Source organism: Lissotriton helveticus, chromosome 5_1 (assembly GCF_964261635.1).
Source record: "Lissotriton helveticus chromosome 5_1, aLisHel1.1, whole genome shotgun sequence".
In the NCBI taxonomy this organism is placed as follows: domain Eukaryota; kingdom Metazoa; phylum Chordata; class Amphibia; order Caudata; family Salamandridae; genus Lissotriton; species Lissotriton helveticus.
Window position 1 is genome coordinate 1,479,580,315 of NC_136065.1, and position 25,836 is coordinate 1,479,606,150.

Below are 25,836 nucleotides of genomic sequence, written 5' to 3' on the forward strand. Positions count from 1 at the left end.
AATCATGCTAGCAGCCGTGTTTGGTTTAGAGCTGGGCGATGGTTTCCCAACTCGCTGCCACTTGGAGGAGCGCCGACGTCGCCGGGGAAGAAGCCTGTCATCCCCAGTCATGACAGGGGGCTGTTCCAGACCCAAGATGTTGCAAGCATCCTCCAAGGATCGAATCTGCTGGAGTTTTCCTTGATGTTTGAAAATGAGGCGAAACGGATGGCCCCAGTATTAGAGGATGCCCTGGTCTCGGAGATGGTTGGTGACGGGTTTGAATTCTCTGCGCTTCACTAGTCTGGAGGCCACCAAGTCTTGGTAGAGTGCAGGTTGGTGCCCCGAAACAGTACCGGGTTAAGATCGCTAGCCTTGAGGAGAATTCACTCTTTGAGTTGAAAGTCGTGCACACAGACAAGGATGTCTGGGGGGGCTTTAGTACCCCGCGGGAGCCCTACCCGGTGGACTCAGTCCATCTGGATCTCCTGACCCCCATCGTCTCCGAGAATCTGGTGAAATAGCTCACTAACATAGGCACAAAGGTCGTCCCCTTCCGCCTTCCAGAGGACAGCCTGAATTCGGATGTTATTAGGTCTGGAGCAGTTCTCCAAATCTTCCGCATGGGCCTGTAGATCTATATTCTGTTCTTTGAGGCGAATTGTCTCCTGCTGAAGCTGGTGCAGGTCATCTTCTCTCCCCAGGTCGTGTTCTTCTTGAGTCTCGCCCTTTCTCCTGCCGAACCTCCCTTAGGTCAGACGAAAGCTGGAAGCGCAATTTTAGAATGTCCTCTTTGATGGCCGTGAACAATTTGACCATGAAGGCTTTGGTTGCAGGCGCATCATCATCATCAACTTGTGGGGCCCTGGTGTCCATCTGGGAAGTGGATGGACCTGATGTTTTCTGTAGAAGGTCCTTCAGGGATTTGTCTTTCCTACCTCTGGCCGACGACATGATGCAACAATCAGGCCTCAACCCACCGCAACATGCACACACGGTAATCCAAGGCTCTAGCCCCCCCGAAAGATCGATCCCGTCAGAGCGAGTTAGCTGGCAGTCCAGTCAACCCAGCCGGGGGGAGGGGGTGAGGGGGGTTCACGGTCAACCTGCAGTGGAGCACGGGTCAGGGCCAATCGCAGGATTCTTGATTTGTGTAGGACAGCCGGTCGCCAGTTAGTCAGTGTCTCCTTTCAGGTCGGTCCACAATCATTGGAAGTTCCGGAGCCCAGGCTGGGGGGTTCTAATCGCCGGGACGAGACTCCAGGGCCCAAGTGGGGACTGTAGACCTGCAATCGTCGGGGCAAGCACCGGAGGCACGCAGATCAGGCCCTCGCCGAGTTGAATGGGTCGACGGGGGGGTCGCGTTGCAGAAAGCAAGTACTTCCTCGCAGCGCCCGCATCAAGTTCACCAGCAGCGACATTAGCGTAGTTTGGGTTTCTATAGTGAGTCAAGTGCCCCCGTAATGGGTTTATCATGTCCGCTAAAGGCATGAGTAACTGTAGAAGCAGTAAGGTTGTTTACCTCTTGCGCTGCCCATGCGGGCTAGCGTACGTAGGTGAGACAGGTAGGGAACTGAGACTACGTATGCTGGAACTCAGGTCAGCCTTGAAAACAAAAAAATTAAATGCTCCCTTGGTGGAACATTACAATTCAGCCAAGCATAAACATACTGACTTTGAGTGGTATATAATTGAGAAAATCACAGGAAACATTAGGGGTTGCAATATAGAAATCAAAAGAAAAAACCGGGAGCAATGGTATATTTCACGTCTTAATACCATTGAAAGAGGATTAAACTCAAAAGAAGACTGGATGAAACTAATTGGATAAAATTCTAAAGAGAAAAAATCTGTTGGCTTTATTCCAGCCTCATCAAGTATTGTGATTCATGAGTGATTTTCCCAGTTGATAGGTTACTTCAGGTATGGTAGATTATAGCGGTAAGAATAAATGTGAGAGGTATGTTAGAAGGATCTGTGCAAATAGATTTAAGTTTTCCTATCGTTATAATATGGGTGGAGCCCATGTTGGGTAACTTAATAGAACAATTAGTAGTTTCTCTACATCTGAAACGCACTCATGTATCACTAGCATGATGTGGCGCCATATGTGTGTCTTAGACACTTTAAAACAGAAACAAACAATAGGGTTAATGTTTGGTCATTATGGGGTGAGGGTGCTAGAATAGGTTTTTAACATTTTTATTTTATAATTTTTTTTAGTTTCGCTACACTTTCAGGAGGGTTTTGAGATTACTACCGGATCCATGCCTAAATATTAAGATTGAGGCAGTTGTTTGTTGCATTACCTAACATCGCATACCAAATACGATCGAAAAACATGTTATAAGATGGCGCTGACACCATAGACATGAGGCAGCCCGTCGGGGTACGTATTGGGACTTCTTCACTTTCATCTACCCAACGCGCATGCTGTGACGTATTTAGGGCGCTGGACGCACAGTGCTATCGTTTTTCATACCGGCAAAGAGACGCTGTGAACAGTCGTTCGAAGGTGCAGAGCATTGGAGCTAAATCGGTAAGGAGGCTGTTCTAACCCGAGGGGGTTATAAGAAAGAGTCCATGTTGGGAACATAGCCCCTTAAGGTCCTTGTAGAAGGAGAAACGACAAGCTGGGGTACGCTTTTGGGAGTTTAATTTAATGAGTAGGGGACAGTCTAGTGGTGTTATTTTAAACTCGAGTGGAGTTGCAACACACAGTCTGAGTGGGGCACAGAGTACTCGTAGCCTCCTTATCGGGAGATAATACGTAATGGGGCACGCTCTCAAGAAATGAAATATAAGAGCGGTCTATACTTTCCCAATTGTGCTGCAACTAGTTTGAGGGAATAGAGGGAGACATAATTGTGTTTATGAGATAACGGGCCACCATGTGGGGTCATCAGTGTGAGACCACATAGTCTGCTGGCCGCACTCCGGGGAATGCTGCAAAATGGTCGGCATTATAAATACATTAACCGGATTTCAAAAGGTCTTGGCTTGCATAAATTATAAAGTTATTTTGTCCACCCGGTGGGGGGCGGCCATCCCTAAGTTCTATGTTTATCTTTCTTCCTTATAGCCCATGCTTAGCAACAGGAAGCACAGATAACATCTTAAACATAACTGACCTCCTCGCTATTGGCACTGAGGACAGCGCTACAATCATAATGTGAGCTGGGGAGACAGTAGGGAGAGAGATTAGTTCACCCAGTTATGGGACATCATGGCTGTAACCGAGACTTGTCTCTGTTTGATTTATTTTTATAGACGCATAAATAATACCCTAGAAGACCTGGACATAACAGCCTCTCGTTTTATTTTAATCAAAGATATAGTTGTAAAATGTAGGTGATCGAAACTTGGCCGTTCTCAACACATATGCAGAGGTGAGGAGCACAACAAAGGTTTACCTAAAATTAGGAGTATGTATCCACACTATGGATGTTTTTTTTCATCGAAGTTTATATTTATTAACTCAACAGGCATGTGCCTTTTAAGCTGGTTCCCGACCCTGATTTATCAGATCTACTGAATAGACCTAGACAGCACGAGCTAAATAAAGGTAATGGACATTCTCAATAATAGTACATAAATACACTGTGGGCAATATAACCGAATGATAGAAGGCACCACTAATATATTTATTTGCATCCATAGAGTAATGGGTCTACAAATTAAATCAACCGTAATCAGTTCAAAAATATACCTTCACGGTCCATGAGCTGTGTATAGTGTGGTTGAGGTGTGTGATCAGTATGCGAATAAAGGAACACCTTTATAGGAAATATATGGATGCAAAAAGTACTTGTCGCTTTTTCTTAAAATGATACTGTGATTAGGATATTCTAGGATACAATATCGCTTTGTAATATATGCATTGTGTAAAAGCTGGCTCTACAAAATGCTTAGGTAGACATAATAGCTCTGTGTACAACATAGTGCTGTTGCATGCATATTGTGGTAAAAATGTTTTTTTAACTTTAAATGTTTGTTTTGTTAGATACACTGATTGAAACTAAGAAACAAAAGGAAGGAACATAATCTTCCTATGTCTTGAAGAAGGTGGCATTATCGATTTGGTTCCACCGAAACGCGTCGACCCATAAAAATTTGTTAAATTTGAACTGGGACAAGAAGCACAGAGGCCAAAATTTATTGTTTCTTGCCTTGTTCACAATACCTTCAAATTAACCTTGCAAAGGCACAGTTTGTTTGCCTCATCCATGATCCTTCCATGCAGCATTTGATACTTGACGTAATTATGAGTTTCTCTATGTAGGATTTATGTATTTTGATTATGTTTTTTTAATTGCCAGAGGGCACTGTGTGATGTAGACATGTTTGTATTATGTATTCAACTTAATGATTTGACACTGATTTTTAATCTAGAATTTTTATTAAAACATATTTTTTTAGAGAATTAACTTCTCTGTATTCCTTATGGAGGTGGTCCAAGTATGAAAGGTGACACTGAGTGATAGCATAGATTTTGAATGGAGTGATAAGAAGTTTTTTCAGTCCAAAGGGAACTTTTTTTTAATGAATCTTTTGATTGATATTAAAAACAATAAACAATAAGGACAATTGAAAGATCTAGATAATTGCAGCACATTAAGCAGGACACTGAGGCTCCAACACTCTTAATCAATCAAGATTACAAAACTAACAGAGTTTGCCTATACAAAAGAGTGCTGCCCTCCGGTCCCGCCACCCATAAAATCAGGATATCAAAGCTCGTTATGCCCCTCAATACTAAGATCATGAACAGGATCAATTACAGACCTCTGTATTCAGAAAATAATCAAATCAGAATAATAAAGTTCGCATTGGCACCTAAATACTGAAAACAGAGCCAGGATGATTAGTGAATAAGGAAATAAAATAAAATAAAAAAACGCAACGCGCGCAACACCCCACCCCCCACCCTGCACCCCTGCATATAGCTTACGCCAGACCCCAACTAGCAGTGTGCCTGTCGCCCCATCTAATCTACAAAAACTAAGTATAGTAAATGGAGGAGGGCCTTCGTACAGGCTCCCGGCCTCTCCCCCCGCTAATTCTAAGCCTCCCCTCGTTACAGATAGATTCTCGATTACACAATTGGGCTAAGATCGGGGGACTTATTACTCGCCTACACCGCCTCCCGGTACCAACATTATAAAGTGATTCCCGCACAACCACCACTCAAACAAATGTCATTAAATGATAAGCCGTTTTCAGCCTTGGCCTGTACGATCAGGTACACGAATGTTCTTCAACCAAACAGCCGCCATCTTGAAAGATTCAAAGAACTGGAGGTGTTCGTTTGGCTGCACCTAGGAGCGAGCCGGAAACGACTGGGCATATTCAGTCTCATAGTCACCGGGTACCATCCGCGCCGATAAGAATCCCGACGGTGTTTAAAGTCCAGTTGCACTGAGTTCGGAAAAGGAGAAAGGGCCATCTTCTCGAGCCACTCCTGAGTCTTCACATGAGGAGTCAGATGCATTGCATGGCGCGGTTTTCCCTCTGTCAGTATCAATATTGAACACATTGGGTCAGCAGGGTCATTAGCTGATTTGCAATCCAGAGTCTTTTGCATCTCTCGTTTTTTAGGGTTGATTGCCTTGATTAGTCCGGGTGCTGTGGACGCCGGTACTCTCACAATGTCATTAAATTGAACAAAAGCTACTTTCATATGCCCCAATTCAAAAGCAACGGCATCCAATTTGTGCTCCAGGGCTTGGGCTCTCCGGTGCAGGGAAAGATGAAGACCACTGACAGCCGCCATTAGAGCTCCAAGCGTAGGTTCAACCCTTGCCAGTGTTGATTGTTCCCCTTCGTTGGCGATATTCTGGTTCGGTTTCGGAGACTCCGTATTTAGGATATGTCGTCTCAAGTCATCCATTCTGCTTTTCCCAGACACCTCGGTGGATCGGATCCGAATCGTACGAAGGTCGATATTGGGCGCCATGTCGTGCATTTCGTTCATGGTCTATCCTGGACAGGTCAGGATAGATCCAATAAAGTTAGAAATGAAAACACACGTTCCAACCCATTTGCGTGCCAAGATATTTCGGAGCCGTCTTCAGGATATGTCCGCATCCATCAGGTCGCATTTTAGACGGTTTCCAAGCCGTTCATGTTCCGGGCTCCGTCAATTAATTACTCAACTCGCATCCGCAGGATCATTGAGTTGCTCCACTTCAGCGCTTACCAACACGGATGTTCGATGTTAAGATCCGACAAAACTTCACTTCCGTTCCGGTGGACCGGTCCCTCCCGAACTCTTATGGCCGATGTTGTTCAACTAGTTGCCGGCTGCACTCTTACTCGAGGCCCCGGCTCCGGTGCTGAAGTAGGCCGCAAAGTTCAAGACGACATTTCTCCGTTCTTGAGGCTGGTGGAACTTTCGGGATCACACAATGTGACGTTATTTCGATTCGTCTACAGAGGAGCGTTGCATAGGCACAGGATAACTGGCAGGATCTTGTAGCAGGATAAGGAGGTCTACGGAGCCGGGAGCCTAAGCGGCCATCTTGGTCGCCAGCTTGGCTCCTCCCCCCCAAAGGGAACTTTTTAACTTGTTTGTGCAATGGAGTGGGCCTTACGCCCCAGTATGCAGCACCGTGAGCGCGGGCAGGTCCAAGTAGGCCACTTCCAGCAGGCCCATGCTGCAAGGGGCAGAGGGCACAGCACAACACTCCCCGCCACTGTGTAGGAGCACCGCTGTTTGCAATTGTGGCTTACTTCACGACCCGCTGGGCCCAGCATCTCCACTCCGCCCCAAGCAGCCGTCTGTCTAGCGCATACCAGGCGTCACCGTCTCTCTTGCTGCCTTTCCACGGCGGATGGAGGCGCTCTTCTCTGTTCGTTTGCCACCGGCTACGCCACTCCGGGTCACTCCTCTCGGGGCAGCTACGCGGCCCACCAGGGCAAATCAGGCAGCAGTACCTTCGTATGGGGATCCTGAGTGCAGCAGCTCCTCGGCTCGGAACGGATAGCAGGTCTCAGCCAGGCCCACCGGGCCACAGCAAGGCCGGGCTGGGCAAGCGGGACAGAGCGCGAAAGCCACGAAAGATCCCACAAAGAAGCCCATCGATGGCGTCAGGACAGCAACCGACACAGGCACACGCGATGGGGAGTGTGGATGCGCTCCAGGTAGGGCGATATTACAATGCTTGTGTCTGGCGGCGCCGGAGGGATAGGGAAACACGTCCTATCTCGCTGCCTTCTTAGCCACGTCCCCCCCATGAGTAGAGTATTTTTTAGCTAATTTTGCACAAGTTGATAATCCATTCATCACTCTTGAGCAAACAGTCATTAATATAATTATAAATCAGCCCCACTTCTGCAGGTTGTATGTGTTCAGTAACTCTGACTATGGGGGAACAATTAGAGGCGTAATCTTTCTCTTTTCATTTGCTATGACGTATCAGTGACAGGAACACAATGCTATGATTTTTAAGATTCTTATTTTTGTGTATCACCTTTCTTTCCAGCATTGACTGTCGTCACTATGAGTGCCAGAGAGGGAAAGCTGAAGGAGCTTCGAGAATCCGTAGATACAGCCAGGCACTGACATGTCTGAAATATCTGCTTGTATTGTATTAACTTGGTTAGAAACCAGGAGCCCGTCCTGCTGTTTAGCACCCCTCTAGATTTTAATCACCACCTCCTGCCATGCACCCTTTAGGTCTACAACCCTCTGAAGTTCATTGTCTCCTGCACCACCACCTCTGCTGATTTTTTAATGGGTTTGTTAGAATAATTGCCATTGTCTTTGTATGCTATACCGTCCACATTTTATGCTGCTGCGCTGTAGTTTACTCCTGGAATACTGATATTCACATTTGTGTTATGTCTACCGGCCACTGTGTGCTTCTCCTGTCTCGTTTGCTGGTTATGTGCTTTAACGTGTGCAAATAATATGTATTGCTTGCAAAGACCTCTAGTAATGACAAGATGATGCAAGCTTGTGTGCCTCACTCAAGATGCCTTTAAAATGACTTTGTCAGCTTGCATCGACAAAGTGCAGAAATCAGCTTTTCAAGGGCACACAAATTACCTCCTTTTAAAAGAGAAACTATTGATTTTTACAATGGTTCATTAAATATAGTTGAGTTTTACCCACATATTATGCTTACTTCATTTCCGAACATTGTACCTCAGTTCCACATCATCTCCCTACAGTTTGACTCGGGCTTTCTATTGAAGTCAAGGAGTGCAACTGATATGGGAGCACTTCTTGATCTTCTCCTGGTTCCTTCAGTAATGGCTTCGTTGTCCGGCTCTTCTCCTTCTGATTGGGTGGCCTCGGGATGATGGCTTTCCTTTTACTGAACGCACACCATAGTTTCTTTCCCTGCTCTTCTAAGCCTGTGCATTTCTCTGACAACTATCGCACCTAAGGAAAGGTATTGCAGCTGAACGGTATTATTCCTTTCACCTCCGTGAAACTGTCTTTTCATTTAGGGTTGTGTCCCTTTGTACCCGCAGCTAGGAGTTTCCGAAGTAGAGTAACCGTGACACACTGCAAATTCAGACACATCTCCTTCAGTGACTAATTGCTGGTAACCCTGTCTCTGTGTACAAACCTATGGTTGCTATGTGTTGAAACCATAAATGTTTTTTTTTACTTTTGCAGCTTTCTTTGCAAGAGTTTTCTTTAAATGGAAAAACAGCCAAGCAGGTTATTAAAGTCAGGCTCCTTCCCATGTGCAGAAATGGCTCTGGTGAAGTGCTTGAATTAATTTAAAACTGGTACTTCTAGACGGTGTTTTTAGGTCTCGCTGAGTCAGCGCGCATGCGCTGTTCGGAGAGACATTTAGTAGCGGCTTTGGGAACTCGCAACAACCACGCGCGCTACTGCGCGCGCATCCCTTGCATTGTATCCACTGCATCTGAGGCTGCAAACGTAAGTTTCATTCTACGAATCACCTTTACGTTTCTTTTGCTATGCTTGTTAGTTTCTGCTCTGTGGTTTTGCTACTTTGCTGTTGCTGTTATGAGTCAAAGATTAAGTCGCCCGGGAACAAATGAAACTGCAATCAGCGAGACGTTCCATTTCCCTGCCAGGCTCCCTCGCATCTCTCTCATGCTGACGCATGGAAAATAGTGCTATCGCGCACAGGAGTAAGAAGGCTGCGTTTTAAAATTGCGGCATTTTACATGTTGAGTAATTGTTTTTAAAGGGGCACTTTTTCTGTTTGTTATTCACACACCCTTACTGCATCATAGGGATTAGTGGTCCCCGGTCCACCGCGGTCTTCCCGGGCCGTTTGAGTGGAGGGACATAGCTCCTCCCCTTTGCGCGCGTCACTTCCTGGGGGCATTAAAAGTGGAAGACCTGTTGGCCGCGAAGAGTGCTATCGCGCACAGGAGTAAGAAGGCTGCGTTTTAAAATTGTGGCATTTTACATGTTGAGTAACTGTTTTTAAAGGGGCATTTTTTCTGTTTGTTATTCACGCACCCTTACCGCATCATAGGGATTAGTGGTCCCCGGTCCACCGCAGTCTTCTCGGGCTGTTTGAGTGGAGGGACATAGCTCGTCCCCTTTGCGCGCGTCACTTCCTGGGGGGATAGGTATAAACAAAAGATGACTTGCCGGCCGCGCGCAGTGGGCGCGCCAAAGGCAAGCCCGTCTGCGCCCGTCCGCGCTCGGACCGGGCTCAGGGACAGTCCCCCTGGACCATACACCCCAGACAAACCAGAAATAATATGTTCCTCGAGAGATACCCTTATGGGCCTGGATCCGCTAAAGGGAGAGGCTTTTTGCCCACGAGCTCTGCCTAACTTTCGATCTAAGATGCGGTAAGTCTTTGCCCAAAATGTTCGTCCCCGTTACCTCTTATTACATCTTACTGTAGTAAGTTGCCTTCATTACTGCTAGATAATATGATAGAGAGGGCTTTTAGGAGGGATCCGCGAAACCGTGTCCCGAATATTGACACGAATAGTGCCGCGAATACTAGGATGCCAGAGTTAGCACTTGAGGTTTGGAGAAAGGGAGGCCTAGACTGTGGCCTACTTAACGTCAGATCACTTCCTAGGCACTCAACGGAGATACAATTATTGATAGAGATCAATAATAACCTTGACTTTCTGTTTCTGACAGAGACTTGGACTGTGGCAGGGATGGAACTGGAGCTGGAACCAGCATGCCCAGCGGGATACAAGGTCCAGCACAGGCCTAGGTCCAGGGGTAGGGGAGGCGGAACGGGAATCATCTTCATGGAGGAGTTAAATATTACTGTATTGGACATAGATGAAGTCTCCTATGCAGAGTTTTTAGGTTTTTCAATTAAGGATGAGTCAGGCCAGGCATTATCGGGCATGATCTTTTATAGACCTCCAGAGGTAATGAATGTACACCAACAACAAGAAATGATTAATGCAATTAACGATATGGCACTTACACACTCATAGTTTTGGGGGACTTCAATCTATGGGAAAATGGAAGTATGGATAGAGCTTTTCATAACATAATTCAATTCTGCGCTAATTTGTGCTTGAAGCAATGGGTGACTGAACCGACACATAGGGGTGGCCACATTTTAGATTTGATTTTTGCAGAGGAAGGCCCTGTCCGTATGGGAGAAATCATGCCAGTGGGGTGGACGGACCACCACCTAATCACATTCAGTGTCCAAAGCTTTAATAGAATAAGACCTGGGGATAGAAAGGCTAGAACGCTTCTCTGACGTGACTGGAAATGCCTTTTGAAAAAGGTAGAAGCTGGTGGACCTCTGTTTCATGTGGAGGTTCTGTTCAACCCTGAGAAGAAGATTACAGAGAACTATACTGCATTTACTGAACATCTAAACAAGAAACTGGATCAGCTTGCCCCATTTAAAGTCATTAAGAAAAGAGGAAATCCGTCAGCTCCTTGGTGCACAGAGAGATTGAGGAGTCTCAAGCTCTTGTGTAAAAAGGCAGAAAGGCAGTGGAGGAGGGAATATTTGGAAAAAGATAGAACAAGCTGGAGGTGCATAATAATAAAATACAAACAAGAAATAACTACTGCCAAGGCAGAGTATTTTGCACCCACTATACTAAAGAGTTCCAATAAATCTAGGGATATATTTAGAATAGTGAAAGGTCTGACCAACCCTGAGTGTACCACTAGTAAAATTAAACCATCCCAGGAGTTGTGTGATGGATTGGCTTTTTCTTTCAAGACAAAATAAACAAAAATGTGGAAAGTATGAAGGATCTATCTCAATCCACCTCGATAGCTCAGAAAGGAGGGGCAAGAGGCCCAAATGAGAAGGGCGCTGTTGAGTTAGCTGCTTCTGGGGTCTCTCTGGATAACTTTCCGACTCCATCAGAGGAGGAGTTTGCTAGAGTGGCCTTAGGGGTTTCCTCCGGCTCTCCTTTGGATCCTCTGCCCCACAGGCTGATGAAGGAATTTGGGTCAGAGGTCTTTCCCATTTTACGACAGCTATGCTGCCAGTCTATCAATACAGGTATTGTGCCTGTGGAATGGAAGCGGGCTGTCATTACGCCACTCTTGAAAAAATCTACCCTTGATCCGTGTAGTCATAAGAACTACCGACCAATTTCCCTCCTGCCTTATCCGGTCAAGATCCTGGAACGTTTGGTCAGCAGGACCTTGTCCCACTGTTTGGAGACAAATAACATACTGGAAGAGGAACAGTTCAGTTTTCGACCCGGTCATGGGACAGAATCAGCTCTAGTGGTGGTGCTGGACGACCTTCGGATGAGGATGGACAGGGGCCAGTGGGCAATTGTAATCCTGCTGGACCTGTCTGCCGCATTCGCTATGGTGAACCACGACATTCTGCCTTCAAGGCTAGAGACTTTTGGAGTGAAAGGAGTAGCGCTCAGGTGGCTGTGATCCTATCTGTCGGATAGATGGCAGGCGGTGGCACTCCCCCCGTACCAATCAGAACTGGTGGAAGTTTTACATGGGGTACCGCAGGGCTCGTCAATCAGCCCTATTTTGTTCAATACTTATATGCAACCTCTGTTGGGAATCATCAAAGCGCATAATATCAGCGTGATTAATTATGCTGATGATACGCAACTTTTGATATCCTTGGATGGGGATCAGGCGGAATCACTGGACTGCTTTCATGCTTTTATGCATGAAATGACAAAATGGCTGAAGGAAAACTCGCTCCAGTTTAACAGTGGGAAAACGGAGGTTCTACAGTGCAGGGTGGGGTGGTCACCCGAAGCCTGTCAACAGACTTCTGGCCTATAACATCAGATGGTACACTGACACCAGTGAACACGGTGCGTAATCTGGGGGTCAGTTTTAATGAGAATCTCAATCTGGAGACCCACGTTAATAAACTGGTGGGAAGTTGTTTTTCCTTAATTTGAGGTCTTTGGAAGGTGCTGCCACTGATACCTGCACAGGTGAGAACAATGGTAGTCAGGAGTACCATCCTTAGCTGCCTGGACTATTGCAATGATCTGCTTTTAGAATCTCCGGGATACCTGATTACCGGATTACAGAGTATCCAGGCGGCAGCAGCGAAGTTAGCACTCTTCCAACCCCGTCGATCCTCAACAACACAAGCACTGGTGGATCTACATTGGCTCCCAGTAGCTCAACGGATCCGGTTTAAATCATTGTGCATTGTGTTTAGAGCACTCCATGAACAAGGCCCTAAGCCACTTCAGGACAAGTTTCAGTGGTACAAGCCTACCCCTCTTCGTTCCTCCACCGCCAATTGTACAAGAGTTCCCAACATAAGGAGGGTGACCCTGTGAGGGAGAGCCTTCAGCGTGGCAGCAGCTCGCCTTTGGAATAATCTCCCTTTAGAAATTAGGAGAACACAAGGTCTGCTGCTGTTCCGCAAGAAAATTAAGACCTGGCTCTTCCCCAGGGTATAATATGTCTCTACCTGAGGGTTGATAGGCTCTCTTTTTCTTATGCAGCCGATAGATCCTGTGCCGGATTGTTCTCTTAGCGCCAGGATGCCCGCAGGGTTACAGTGCACTCTAAAAATGATTTATAATAATAATAATAATAGTGCTAATGTGAAACATTTTGTTATTCTGAAGGTAGAAAATTACTTTAAATGTTCCACTCAGATAGAAAATCAGGTTCTGTGTACGTATTGAGAACTTTCAGTTTTCAGGTACAATTTCGCTTAAATTAATGATGGAATCACTTTTGTTTTCAGCACATCATGTATTGGGTGACATTCCTCATCTATAAAAATTTGAAAAAAAGCAGATGACATTTAAAGTTTTTTCTTTTGCGTTATTGCCTGCCGGAAATGGGCCACAAGCACTAACTGCACTAGTAATTGCATGATCCAGTGGAGCTATATTACCTAAAACTTAGACAATGTTTAACGTAGACAATGTTTAACAGAGTTTCTGCATCTATGCAACACCTGGAACTAGGTTTGCTGAATCACTCAATATGCAAAGCCAGTTGAGTTTTTAGACCAACAAATTCACATGCAGTTAATCCATGGAAAATCAATATGTATACATTTGTCCCACATGTATTCATTGTGGGTATCCTTAAACCCGACTGGTGTCACTGATCGGCCACAGGCACAGAGATAAAACTGAACAGTGATAATATGTTTTATGCCAGCCTCCAAAACACTGAACTGGCAATGCCCGTGCCATACAGAATGAGGCTGCCCCAATTGGTGGCTGGAATGAGGGTGAAGGACCACACCACAGAGGCACTGCTTCAACGGCACTGGTTATCCGTTGACGCTGTGTCTCATGCCCCTAAGCAATGCGTCAACAGTAGTCAGTTACTTTGAATAGGGGAGTTCAGGAGGCAAATCACAACCATCTCTGAAACTGGGGAAAAAAGACTCAAACCAGTACATCGTGGGATTATAGACAGCATGCCAAGCTACAAAAGGAACGTGCTGAAAAGGACTGTGCCTAAAGGACACAAAAGGAATTTTCCAATGCCACACTTCCATTTATGCAGTTTTTTTAAATTCTTACAGTAAATTAACATAGTAACAGAAGGCAATGAAAATGGAACAACCAGTATCCAACAGTCGTCCTTCCACTAACTTGCACAAGTTTTCATAAAAAGGAAGTGGGCAGGACCATTTTTGTGCAAGGTAACTGAGGTATCCCTCAGGTGTATTTTTTTTTTTATGTTAGTCACAACCCACCTGGCAGTCATCAACTTTGGTTCTCATTACTCCTTTCATGTACTCCTTCTCCATGGTAGGGGAACCAACAAAACTGTTTCCCATGCAGAGAATCTCCGTTCTTCCATCAGGGTATGTCACTTCCACTGACCCATTGAGGATGACAGACCAGTAATCTAACTGCAAATATAAAAAAAGATTAAGCACAGGAGTTAGAAGAAAGTCACTTACCACGTAGACCATCCATTCCAGGACATAATGTAGGTACTTTTTAGGTTTACATTACGATTCAAAACAACATACTTTGTGCAACTTATTTACAAAAGTTAATTGTGTCACTTCCGCAAAGATGTTAGTTTTCTTCTACTGACTGATGATGACAATTTCCTCTTATGAGATCTCCTTGGTGCAACAACATCATCTGTTGCATGGCTAAACACTTATAAGGTCCCAAAGGCGAGACCTATTGGCTATGCTAATGCTTGTTATAGCATTGTTACTAGTGCTGTCCAAAGATGTAACCTATAAGATTGCTGTAACTTTTTTGTCCTTCCATGCCCTCACTCACACTACATCCATGTTTGTATTCATTACTCAAACATTCATGGATTCACATACCCATTCACTGCCATTCACCTATTCATACAGCCATACTTGCACTCACTGACCCCCCCACCCCCCACCGCACTCCCCCCCATTGACTCATTTACCCAATAACAGTGCCACACAACCAAACACATAAACTTCCCAGTGGGAAATCATTTTAAACTAGCCAGTCCTGTTGACTGTTATACTGCTTGTTTGAAGAATGGTTCAGTTTTATTTAATTTATATACATATATAACTACACTCTTTCATCACGTGTTTCCGCTATTTCTCTCATACCGCCCTCACAAAGCCCATTTCTAACCTGGTGGTTCTCAAGCAGTTTGGCCTACCCAATTGGGTTTGGTACTGCCTTGCAGGTGCTGCCATTTTGAGAAGTGAGTCGGTCTTGAACGCCTCTTCTGTGTGTCTGCAGTCCCCCTTATCTCCTCATCTTTGAATGTGTGAAGGGGGCTCTGATCCGCACTTGCATCCCTCGTGCTGCACTTGTTCAAGGCAGGGTCACATGCAGGCGCTCCACCTGATTCACAACAACCTGCAGGCATATGCACTGAAAGGGGGTGCTGCAGCACCCCCAAATAACCATGCTGGAGTTCAAGAGGTGAATGAGCAATAAAGAGGCCTTTACATCTTGTTTTTATCTTGTAATATTTGTTATGGGTTCAAAGACAGAGGTCAAATGTCAGATTGTCGTCTAACAAATTGCTTCTTATGCTTTTGACATGGAGATTTGTGACTGAAAGGATATACAGCTAGATTCATCAATGTCCCAATCTGCGATTCCTTAATTGCGAGAAAAAGCGAATCGCAAATAAGGAATCGCAGATTGGCATTCATGAAAAATTGCATGAAAAAAAAGCGAATCGCAATCGGCCGCAATCGCCGATTGCGATTTGACGAAAAACGCTAAATATTCGCATAACCGGCCGAAATCCGTTTAGAAATTGCGATATCGCAAATAGCGATATCGCAAATTGCGATCTCGCTAAGTGCGAGATCGCAAAAACGGGAAGTTGCATTTTGAGCCCAGTGATGACATCACGACCAGGAAGTAGGCAGGTTCCACCCTCATTCAGCAGTGAGAGCCTGGACAGGGAGTATCACATTCAGAGGTCCCCTCCAGTGTGCCTACAGGAGTTGTGCAGGATACACCCCAGTGTCAAGCATGACTGAGGAAGCTGCAGCTGGATCTGCTAGTGGGCGCAAAAGAAAGATAACATTTTCGGAGCAGGAGCTAGAGTTCCTGATAGAAGGAGTCTGCAAGGACTCCAATCGCCTGTTTGGCAAAGATTCGAGGAGGGTGGCCGAGGCGGACAAAAGGCGGCTATGGTTGCGCATCCGCGCAAAAGTTAACTCTGTGGGGGTGACCCAGCGCTCCGTGGACGAACTAAAAAAAACGGTGGTATGACCTCAGAGGGAGATCAAAGGAGAGGATAGCGGAGAGGCTGGGGGAGCGTGTGGCGACAGGTGGAGGGGAGCCCACTGTCCCACCGAATACACCACTGGAGGACCGACTGGAGGACACAATTAACCCACAGGCATGCGTGGGTGTGACACAGCTTGACTCCTCCCGACACACCAGGTAAGTGCCATGCGACTGTGACCCCCTGTCCCCTAACAATGTCCAATACTCCAGAGCCTCCCATATCAAAGCCCAGTCATGCAGCCAAAGCACACCACTAAAGCCCTAATGCATTGTGGGACATGTAGTCTGACCACATTTACCATCTTGCCCCATTAAGCCACACATGTGTAGTGAGAGTCAATCCTGCAGCCAGTCAGGGAATGGTAGTCTGCATGCATGTAGGAAGTCTAAATGGGTACGAAACATGTCACTAATCAACGTCCACTTTACATCACAGGTGGCGCAGAAGTCCCAAGCACTGACAGCGATGGCCTGGTCATGGACATCACGGAGGACACAGAGGGAGACGCAAATCTCTCCCCACAGCCCGGACCATCTGTGCAAGCTCACGCACCGGCGCTCATCACACCACCTGCCCCTGTGGCCAGTGCCACCCCTGTTCCAGCACGCGCTGCAGTAGCACTGCCTTTCACACAGTCCCCAGTGGGACAAGCTACACCAGCTCCAGTTCGCCAACCAACCCGCCGCCCTGCGGCTGTGAGGAGCCAGTCCAGCGGACTGGTGAGGGGTCAGCGCTCCAACATTTCCCGTGCTGGTAGGGGGCTAAATCTGCAAGCAGGTGGGCTATCCATCGAGCGCAGGATGCTGCATGTGCATCAGACACAGGCACGTCATCTTGGGGCCATCCACCTGCAACTGGACAAGACTGCCCGAAATGTTGCATTGATGTCTGAGCGGATGACAGCTGTCATGGAGGCCAACACACAGGCCATTAACAGGCAGCGGGAACTCAATCGCCGCAGACACCGCCAACTGCTGACCCGCCTGTTGGCGTACACGCGCTCTAACTACATCATCGGCAACGCTACCTCGCAGCTCTCGCGACGCTCCTCGGCAATGCAGGTCCAAATGGTCCAGTGCTGCCAGGACGTCGCAACAGCTCTAGAGCATGTGGCTACTGCAGTCCAGGCCATGCAGGCTGCCAACCATGGCCGGGGGGGTGGGGAGGACGACACAAGTGAGGCTACATCCAGCCATAGCAGCCAGTCCATCCCTCCGGTGGTAGCACCCCGCCGCAGCAGCAGGCCCTCTGCTGCCTCACGCCCTAATCAGGAGGACGATGGGGAAAGGAGGCTGGGAGCATCTGCCCGGAGGCGCCATTGAACATTGACATTGACTTGAGGGGCCATGCTGCTGGTACAAGCATGCCCTCCTGAAGGACAGGCATATGACGCAATATGTCCGTGATGTACAAGTTAGCTGAATGCCAAGTTTATTGTGATTTAACAAATACAATTGGTTTGACTACCTTAATCTGACTCATGTCATTCTTAATGTCCTCATGCATGAGTCAAGTAATGGGTGTGGGGAGTGGGTGCACTAGAAACAGTTAATAGTGATGTGGTTGCGGCGCCTGTGTCCTTCAGCAGGATTTTCCACACGTGCATGGCGCACATGTGGAGGTGGGCGGTTGTCCCCTTCTGACTCACTGCCAGAGATGTCAACAGGGATCCTGCGCTTGGTAGCAATGTTGTGAAGGATCGCACACACGGCCACGATGCGGCAGCAGACCTCAGGATCGTATTTCATGGCCCCACCTGTCTTGTGCAGTATGCGGAACCTGCTTTTCAACAGGCCAAATGTCCTCTCAATACAGTTCCCTGTGCGAATGTGTGATGCATTAAATCGCCGTTGCTGTGGAGTTGCAGGGTTGAGGTATGGGGTGAGGAGGTACTCACGTAGAGCATAGCCGCTGTCACCTGTATGTAAGGAGCAGAGGGTGAGTGCCTGTTCTGCGCAGCTACATGATCACAAAGTACACATATGGGGCATGTGTACTTACCTAGTAGGTGTCCTTCCCCAAAGTCTCCCCTGGCCAGTCGTGTGTGGATGCCGCTGTGCCTGAAGATGAAGGAGTCATGTGTGCTCCCCGGGTACTGTGCCACAATGTCCGTGATTATTGTTTTGGCATTGCACACCATCTGGATGTTGAGGCAGTGGTAGCTTTTCCGGTTGCGGTACATGTACTCCGTCTCAGCAGGTGGGCAAATATGGACGTGCGTACAGTCAATACATCCAATGACGTGTGGGAATTGGGCTACATTGTAAAATTGCAGCTTTGTATCATTGAGGTCTTGTTGGCTGGTGGGGAATGTTATATAGTGGTGTAGCCGGGTCAGCATTGCCTCCAGGAAACTCCTTAGGCAGCAGGACATGGTGGGCTGGGATACCCCCCCTGCAACTGCGACCATCCCCTGGAAGCTTCCGGAGGCCAGGAGGTGCAGGCAGCACAATACCTGCACATGTGTGGGCACGGCATTGGTCCTCCTTGTAGGGTGCTGCATTAGGGGGTCTAGGTCCCGGATGAGCTTGATTATCATGGCCCCACTCAGGCGGTACTTGGCATAGATTTGCTCCCTGGTTTGGCCCAGAAGGGTGACCCGCTGGCGGAATATCCGCTCCTGTATCCTCCGTCTGTTGCGTGCAGCTCGCTGCAGCCTACGCCGCCTCACCAGCATGTAAAGTCCAGGCATTGTGGGAATCCCCAGGCTCCAGCTGCATGTCCTTAAATGTGTTTGGTCAGCCCTGCACCTGTTAGGAGTGACCTGACTGTTTTTTGAAGAAAAAAAAATTTCAGTACTGGTTACCACCTGATTTGAGTTCTTCTTAATTTGCGCGTCGCAAATAGCGATTTTCTCGTTTTTCGCTTTTAGCGATTTTTCATGAATGCCAATTGCGACTTTTTTGCGACTTCGCAATTAAATTCGCAGAATCCATGGCCTCTCGCTATTTCCGATTCGCAAATGCCCATCCTCCAGGAATTTGCAAATTTAGTAGCGAATTCGCTATTTATAAATTGCGATTTCGCAAATTTGGTTGTTTGGGTTTCTTGAATTCCTTCCTGTCAAATTGAAAGCGCAATTGCTAATTCACAGCTATTGCGAACGCAATTTTGCTTCATGAATCTAGCTGATAGGGATTTGTAAAGTGAACTATGTGCAATCTTGCCATGGTACACAGAGTGTGAAAGGACAGGCTTTATGTAGGATGTCAATTTTAGTCTAACCTAAAAACTAAGTATGGGCTGAAAATCCGTTCCGCTCACGGAATTAGCGAATTTTTGGCAATTTCGCGTTCCGCGAATCGCGCGAAATTGTCAAAGAATTTGCAATTCGCGAGTTGGCAGCTTTTTTTTTGCTTTGGCGTACTTCAAAAATACAATCTCACGCGCGCGGTGTTGACTTACCGTGATTCTGAGTTCGCTGAATTGCTTTCCTCCCGGTTTGCGTGAGCTGCGCCATTTTCGATCTTGCTGCGTGATCGCGCAAGACTTTTCGACCACAAGTACCTCATTGCGTGATCGCGCGAGACTTTTCGATCGCGGGTGCGTCATAGCGTCCCGCCATCTTGCACTGCGCGACGCTCAGAACGCGAATAAGGGCCCGGGATCACACATCGCGAGAGAGTAAACAATTACGAACACGTAGATGCGACGCGCAGCTGACTTCCGGGGGGAAATTTTAACTTCTCGCTTTCCCGAAATAGCAGAAATTGCAATTCTGCACAAGAAATCTATCGCTGGCAGCATAAACCTTCTGAAATTGATGATTTGGATCAAAATAACTCCTCAGATTGACATTTGGCTGCACTTTTTTTGTGCAAGGAGTGCATTTTTGGGGGGTTGGGAGGAAAGAAGTGCCCCAGAGTCTCCAACTTCCTGTTCCTGTCCAGCAGGCTCCTCCCAGTGCTTTGTCCATGTCCTGGTCATTTTTCATTTGGATCTGGAGCTGGAAGGATTACTCTTTGTGGCTGCTGCTGGATATTTGTATTTGAGGACTTTTTGTTTGGATCACTTTTGGAGTTGAGATTTTACAAGTAAGTTGGTGTTGTTTGTTTGGGCCATTGCAGTTGCTGCAACTACATTTTATAAACGTTTTCACAACTTTTAAAAAAATAATTAAAATATATTGTGTGTAGCGACAGTATCTAGTAGGCCCAGAGTTAGTCATGCGTGCATGATACAACTGTTTCTGTGAGTTTTGTTGAACTTAAATATCATTTACAGCATGGATGGCATGGAATTGAATAGCTCACTGTTATTATATCTATGTGGGTGTTTTTTGTAATTTTAGGGTGCGTGTTAAAGCCACACTAGCCAGTAGGCCCAGGGGTAGTCAGTGGTGAATGGGCCATGTCTTTCTGTGGGGTCTCCTGAATTTAAACATCATTTAGGGCATGGATGCCATGGGATTGGGGAGATTTTTTGTGTATTTCGATTTTTTGGGTGTTGTCGGGGCCTGGTCCAGGGCCTGGCCATGTGGGTGGGGGGCATTTTGAGGCCTGGTCAAGGGCCTGGTCATGTGGGTGGGGGTCTAGGGGCCATTTGAAGCCAGGCAGTGTGCTTTGTGCCATAGGCCTGCACCCAGTCTGCTTTGCTTTCATCCATTATGCCCAGGGGTAGTCAGTGGTGCATGGGCCAAGTCTTTCTGTGTTTTCTCTTGATTTTAAACATCATTTAGGGCATGGATGCCATTGAAATGGGGTGATTTTTGTATGTATTTCGATTTTTTGGGTGTTGTTGGGGCCTGGTCCAGGGCCTGGCCATGTGGGTGGGGGCCATTTTGAGGCCTGGTCCAGGGCCTGGCCATGTGGGTGGGGGTCTAGGGGCCATTTTGAAGCCAGACAGTGTGCTTTGTGCCATAGGCCTGCAACCAGTCTGCCTTGCTTTCATCCATTATGCCCAGGGGTAGTCAGTGGTGCATGGGCCAAGTCTTTCTGTGTGTTCGCTTGATTTTAAACATCATTTAGGGCATGGATGCCATTGGATTGGGGTGATTTTTTGTGTGTATTTCGATTTTTTGTGTGTTGTTGGGGCCTGGTCCAGGGCCTGGCCATGTGTGTGGAGCCCATGTTGAGGCCTGGCCCAGGGCCTGGCCATGTGGGTGGGGGTCTAGGGGTCATTTTGAAGCCAGGCAGTGTGCTTTGTGCCATAGGCCTGCGCCCAGTCTGCCTTGCTTTCATCCATTATGCCCAGGGGTACTCAGTGGTGCATGAAACAACTCTCTCTGTGTGGTCTCTCTCTCTTCTATTAATTTAAACATCCATTTTGGATTAGAATTGCAATTTTTATTTTGGGTCTTTCCGTTTTTGGGTGTGTTGTGTTAATAATAATAAATGCCTAGTTGCAAATATTAATTGAAGCACGACATATGCAACATTTATTTAACTTGATGTTCCTCTGGCTTCCTTTGCTTTAGGTGCACAAAGACTGACAACCCGGAATCATCCTCTTCATCATCACTTGTTGTAGTGCCAGGAAGAAGTCCTGCTGCGGTGTGTGCACAACATCACGTGACGTCACGTGTGGTGGCCACAAACAACTCTGCAACTTGTGCAACTGCGTCCTGCTGTTCTGACATCTGACGAAGATGGGCCCAAAGAAAGTTGGCTGTAGCTCCTCTATCAAGAAAGTTGCCAGTGCCACTGCCAGTAAGAAGGAGCAGAAGAAGCAAGTGGCGCCACTTACCAAGGAGATTGGTGTGCCGCAGACACTTTTTTTTGGGGAAAAAAAACTACGCCTACAGCAACGGTGTCCGCCGGGGACCAAGTGGGGAGCAGCACCTCCGCTTCATTGGTCTCAGTGCCACCACGACAAGTTAGGCCCAAGTCCATGAGTGCCGCAGAGGCAGCCTCTTTAATTGCTCTTTCACCATCGACCAGTGATGTTGGCGTTGACTCATCGCAAAGTAGCATCCAATCAACGCAGGGTGTAACTCATCTGACGAGAGTTCAACCACAGCCGCAACGACAACCACAGGTGTAACAAGGAGAGGCGCAAAGAGTGGCACAAGGAGTGGCGCAGGGGGTGGCGCAATGAGTGGCGCAAGGAGTGGCGCAAGTAGAGGCGTAGGTAGAGGCGCATGGAGAGGCACAACTGTCCACAATGCTTGTTCCTCCAGAAGTAGGGGCACATCAGGAAATTGAGATTCAAGCGGAGGTATCATGCGAGCAAGCCACTCCTCCTGATGATCCATTGTCTTCCAGATCCCCAGCAAGAAAAAGGTCAAGGAGGGCTAGTACAAGTTCTTCTTCAAGCCCCCTTCCTTCTGATGATCTAGATCTTGTTTGGAACCCACCAATGCAGTCTGAGAGGGAGGCACGCCATGAGCCGACAAAGGTAGCTAAAAGGAAGGTTCCTGCAAGGCTTTCACTTATGTGACCTAGTTCTAGGACACCCCCGCGCCGCACGGCCACCAGCTGCTGCGTGTGCGCCTCCCCGTCTGACTGCCTCGCTGCCCGGCTGCCGCCGCGTGACCACGCCCCCTTCCTTCGAGCGGCGTGGCCCGTGCTCGCCTGACCTGCAGGCTCCTGGGCGCCGCTTCTCTCCCTGTGCCCCTGGTGTCATCTGTTTGTGAATTGTTTTGTATTGTTTTGAATTGTTATTCCCCTCTGTATTGCCTGTTTTGCTGGTAGTAGTTGCCCTTCGACTTCCCTCCCCGCTCCCCGCTTCCCGCCACCGCCGCTAACCCCGCCCCTTTCTTCCTTCTGTACCCTCCCCGCTCCCGCCTCCCAGCTGCTCCGCCCCCCCGCGCACTTCGCCATATATGGCGACCGTGCGAACGCGCAGCGTTGACGCGCCGATTGTGCGCCGAAGGCGCGCCCGTCTGCGCCCGTCCGCGCCTGGACCGCGCCCAGTGCCAGGACCCCTGGCCCCCACCGACGGAAGCCGACCCGACGAACCTACAACGCCGCCGAACTCACCGCACTCAACACCGGCGGCATCCCGGGATGCCACCGAGCCACCCCTAAGCACACCCACGGACCCTTCAGCTGCCACGCCTGCAAGTTCACCTGCATCCGGACCTACCCTGCACCAGCACCCGCCAAGCCGAACACCAACAGCAACCACCTCAAGTGCATCCTGCTCAACACCCGCTCCGTCCACAGACACGCCGTGGAACTCTGGAACCTCCTCGACACCACAGCCCCTGACATCGCCTTCCTCACGGAGACCTGGATGAACGCCTCCTCAGCGCCCGACATCGCCATCGCCATCGCCATCCCAGAGGGCTACAAGATCACCCGGAGGGACCGCACCGCCAACCAGATGGGAGGAGGCATCGCCATCATCCACAGAGACACCATCCGCATCACGACCAACACCGACGACACCCTCACGACCGCCGAACACCTGCACTTCCAGATCCACACCGACCCGAAGACCACCCTCAGAGGCACCCTGATCTACCGACCCCCGGGACCACGCACACGATTCAGCGAGGACATCGCCTACTTCATCAGCCCGCATGCCCTCCCCTCCCCTCCGCCGACTACATCCTCCTGGGGGACCTCAACTTCCACCTGGAGAACAACAGCGACCGTAACACCATCACCCTGCTCGACAACCTCGCCAACCTCGGACTCAAGCAGCTGATATCCACCCCCACCCACCTCGCCGGACACACACTCAACGCCGTCTTCTCATCCAGCAAAGACATCGCCTTCAGCCACGCAACAGGACTCCACTGGACGGACCACAGCTGCGTCCATTTCACCTTCAAAAGAACGACGATCCACCACCACCAGCAACAGGTTGCCCGAAGAAGCTGGAACAAGATCACAGCCGACCAGCTCACCGCCTCCCTGAGCCAGCACCCTCCTGCCGGCTCAGCGAACCCCAGCCAGGCCGCCGACAACCTCACGAAGTGGATCAGCAACTGCGTGGACGAACTCGCCCCTCTGAGGACCCCGCCCAGCAGACCCGGCAGCAGAAAAACCCCATGGTTCACCGACGAACTCAAGAGCTCCAAGAAGAACTGCCGAGCCCTCGAGAAAGTATGGAGAAGGGAACCAACAATGGACAACATGACCACCCTCAAGCTCGCCACCCGGAAACACCACCAACTGATCCGCGCCACCAAGAAAAATGCATACAAGGACCGGCTGGACAACAACGCACACAACTGCAAGGAACTCTTCAACATCGTGAAAGAGCTCTCCAACCCCAACGCCGGAAACAACGACATCACCCCGTCGCAAGACCTCTGCAACTCCCTCGCCTCCTACTTCCACAACAAGATCGCGGACATACACAACAGCTTCAGCATCCAACCAACGCACGCCACAACCGCAGCAACGCCGCCCACCACCACCCTCCGCGCCTGGACTCCGATCAGCACCAAGGACACCATCCGCATGATGAACTCCATCCACTCCGGATCTCCGACCGACCCCTGCCCTCACCACGTCTTCAACAAGGCCGACGCTGTCATCGCACCCCACCTGCGGGACATTATCAACACCTCCTTCGACACCGCCACCTTCCCGGAGAGCTGGAAGCACGCAGAACTCAGCGCTCTACTCAAGAAACCTACAGCGGACCCCACCGAACTCAAGAATTACCGTCCCATCTCGCTCCTCCCGTTCCCGGCCAAAGTCATCGAAAAGACCGTCAACAAACAGCTGGCCGCCTTCCTCGAGACGAATGGATCCCTCGACCCCTCACAGTCTGGCTTCCGAGCCAACCACAGCACCGAGACCGCCCTCATCGCTGCCACCGATGACATCCGAAACCTGATGGACAACGGAGAAACAGCGGCCCTCATCCTCCTAGACCTCTCCGCGGCATTCGACACTGTCTGCCACCGCACCCTAGTGCAGCGCCTCGGCAACATCGGAATCCAGGAGAAGGCACTGGAATGGATCACCTCCTTCCTCAACGGAAGAACACAGAGAGTCCGCCTACCACCGTACAAGTCAGAGGCCACCGAAGTCATCTGCGGCGTCCCCCAAGGATCCTCGCTGAGTCCCACCCTCTTCAACGTCTACATGAGCCCCCTCGCGGCCATCGCACGCCAACACAACCTCAACATAATCTCCTACGCCGACGACACCCAGCTGATCCTCTCCCTGACCAACGACCCCGCCGCCGCCAGAGCCAACCTGCACGAAGGGATGAGAGCTGTAGCCGAGTGGATGACGACCAGCCGCCTGAAACTGAACTCAGACAAGACGGAGGTCCTCATCCTGGGCTCCTCGCCCTCCGCCTGGGACGACTCCTGGTGGCCCCCCGCCCTGGGCACCGCACCCAAACCGACGGACCACGCACGCAACCTGGGCTTCATCCTGGACTCCTCCCTCTCCATGACCAGACAAGTCAACGCCGTCTCCTCGTCATGCTTCAACATCCTACGCATGCTACGGAAGATCTTCTGGTGGATCCCCACCGAGACCAGGAAGACCGTCACCCTCACCCAGGCCCTCGTCACCAGCCGACTGGACTACGGCAACGCCCTCTACGCCGGAACCACCGCCAAGCTCCAGAAGAGACTCCAGCGGATCCAGAACGCCTCAGCAAGACTCATCCTCGACATCCCACGTAACAGCCACATCTCCGGACATCTGAGAGACCTGCACTGGCTCCCCGTCAACAAAAGAATCACCTTCCGTCTCCTCACCCACGCACACAAAGCCCTACACGACCAAGGCCCGAGCTACCTCAACAACCGAATCAACTTCTACGCTCCCAAGCGCCACCTCAGATCAACCAGCCGCGCCCTCGCCGCCGTCCCC

General features: G+C 49.0%; 1 long non-coding RNA gene across 3 annotated transcripts in view; it reads right to left on the reverse strand.

The window, feature by feature from the left end:
- Positions 1-25,836, reverse strand: part of LOC144755491 (uncharacterized) — a 457,970-nt gene that overhangs the window by 305,917 nt on the left and 126,217 nt on the right. For all 3 annotated transcript variants that reach the window (XR_013594905.1, XR_013594904.1, XR_013594906.1), the window contains exon 2: positions 14,094-14,252. This is a non-coding gene — a long non-coding RNA (uncharacterized LOC144755491). The remainder of the gene's footprint in view (positions 1-14,093; positions 14,253-25,836) is intronic.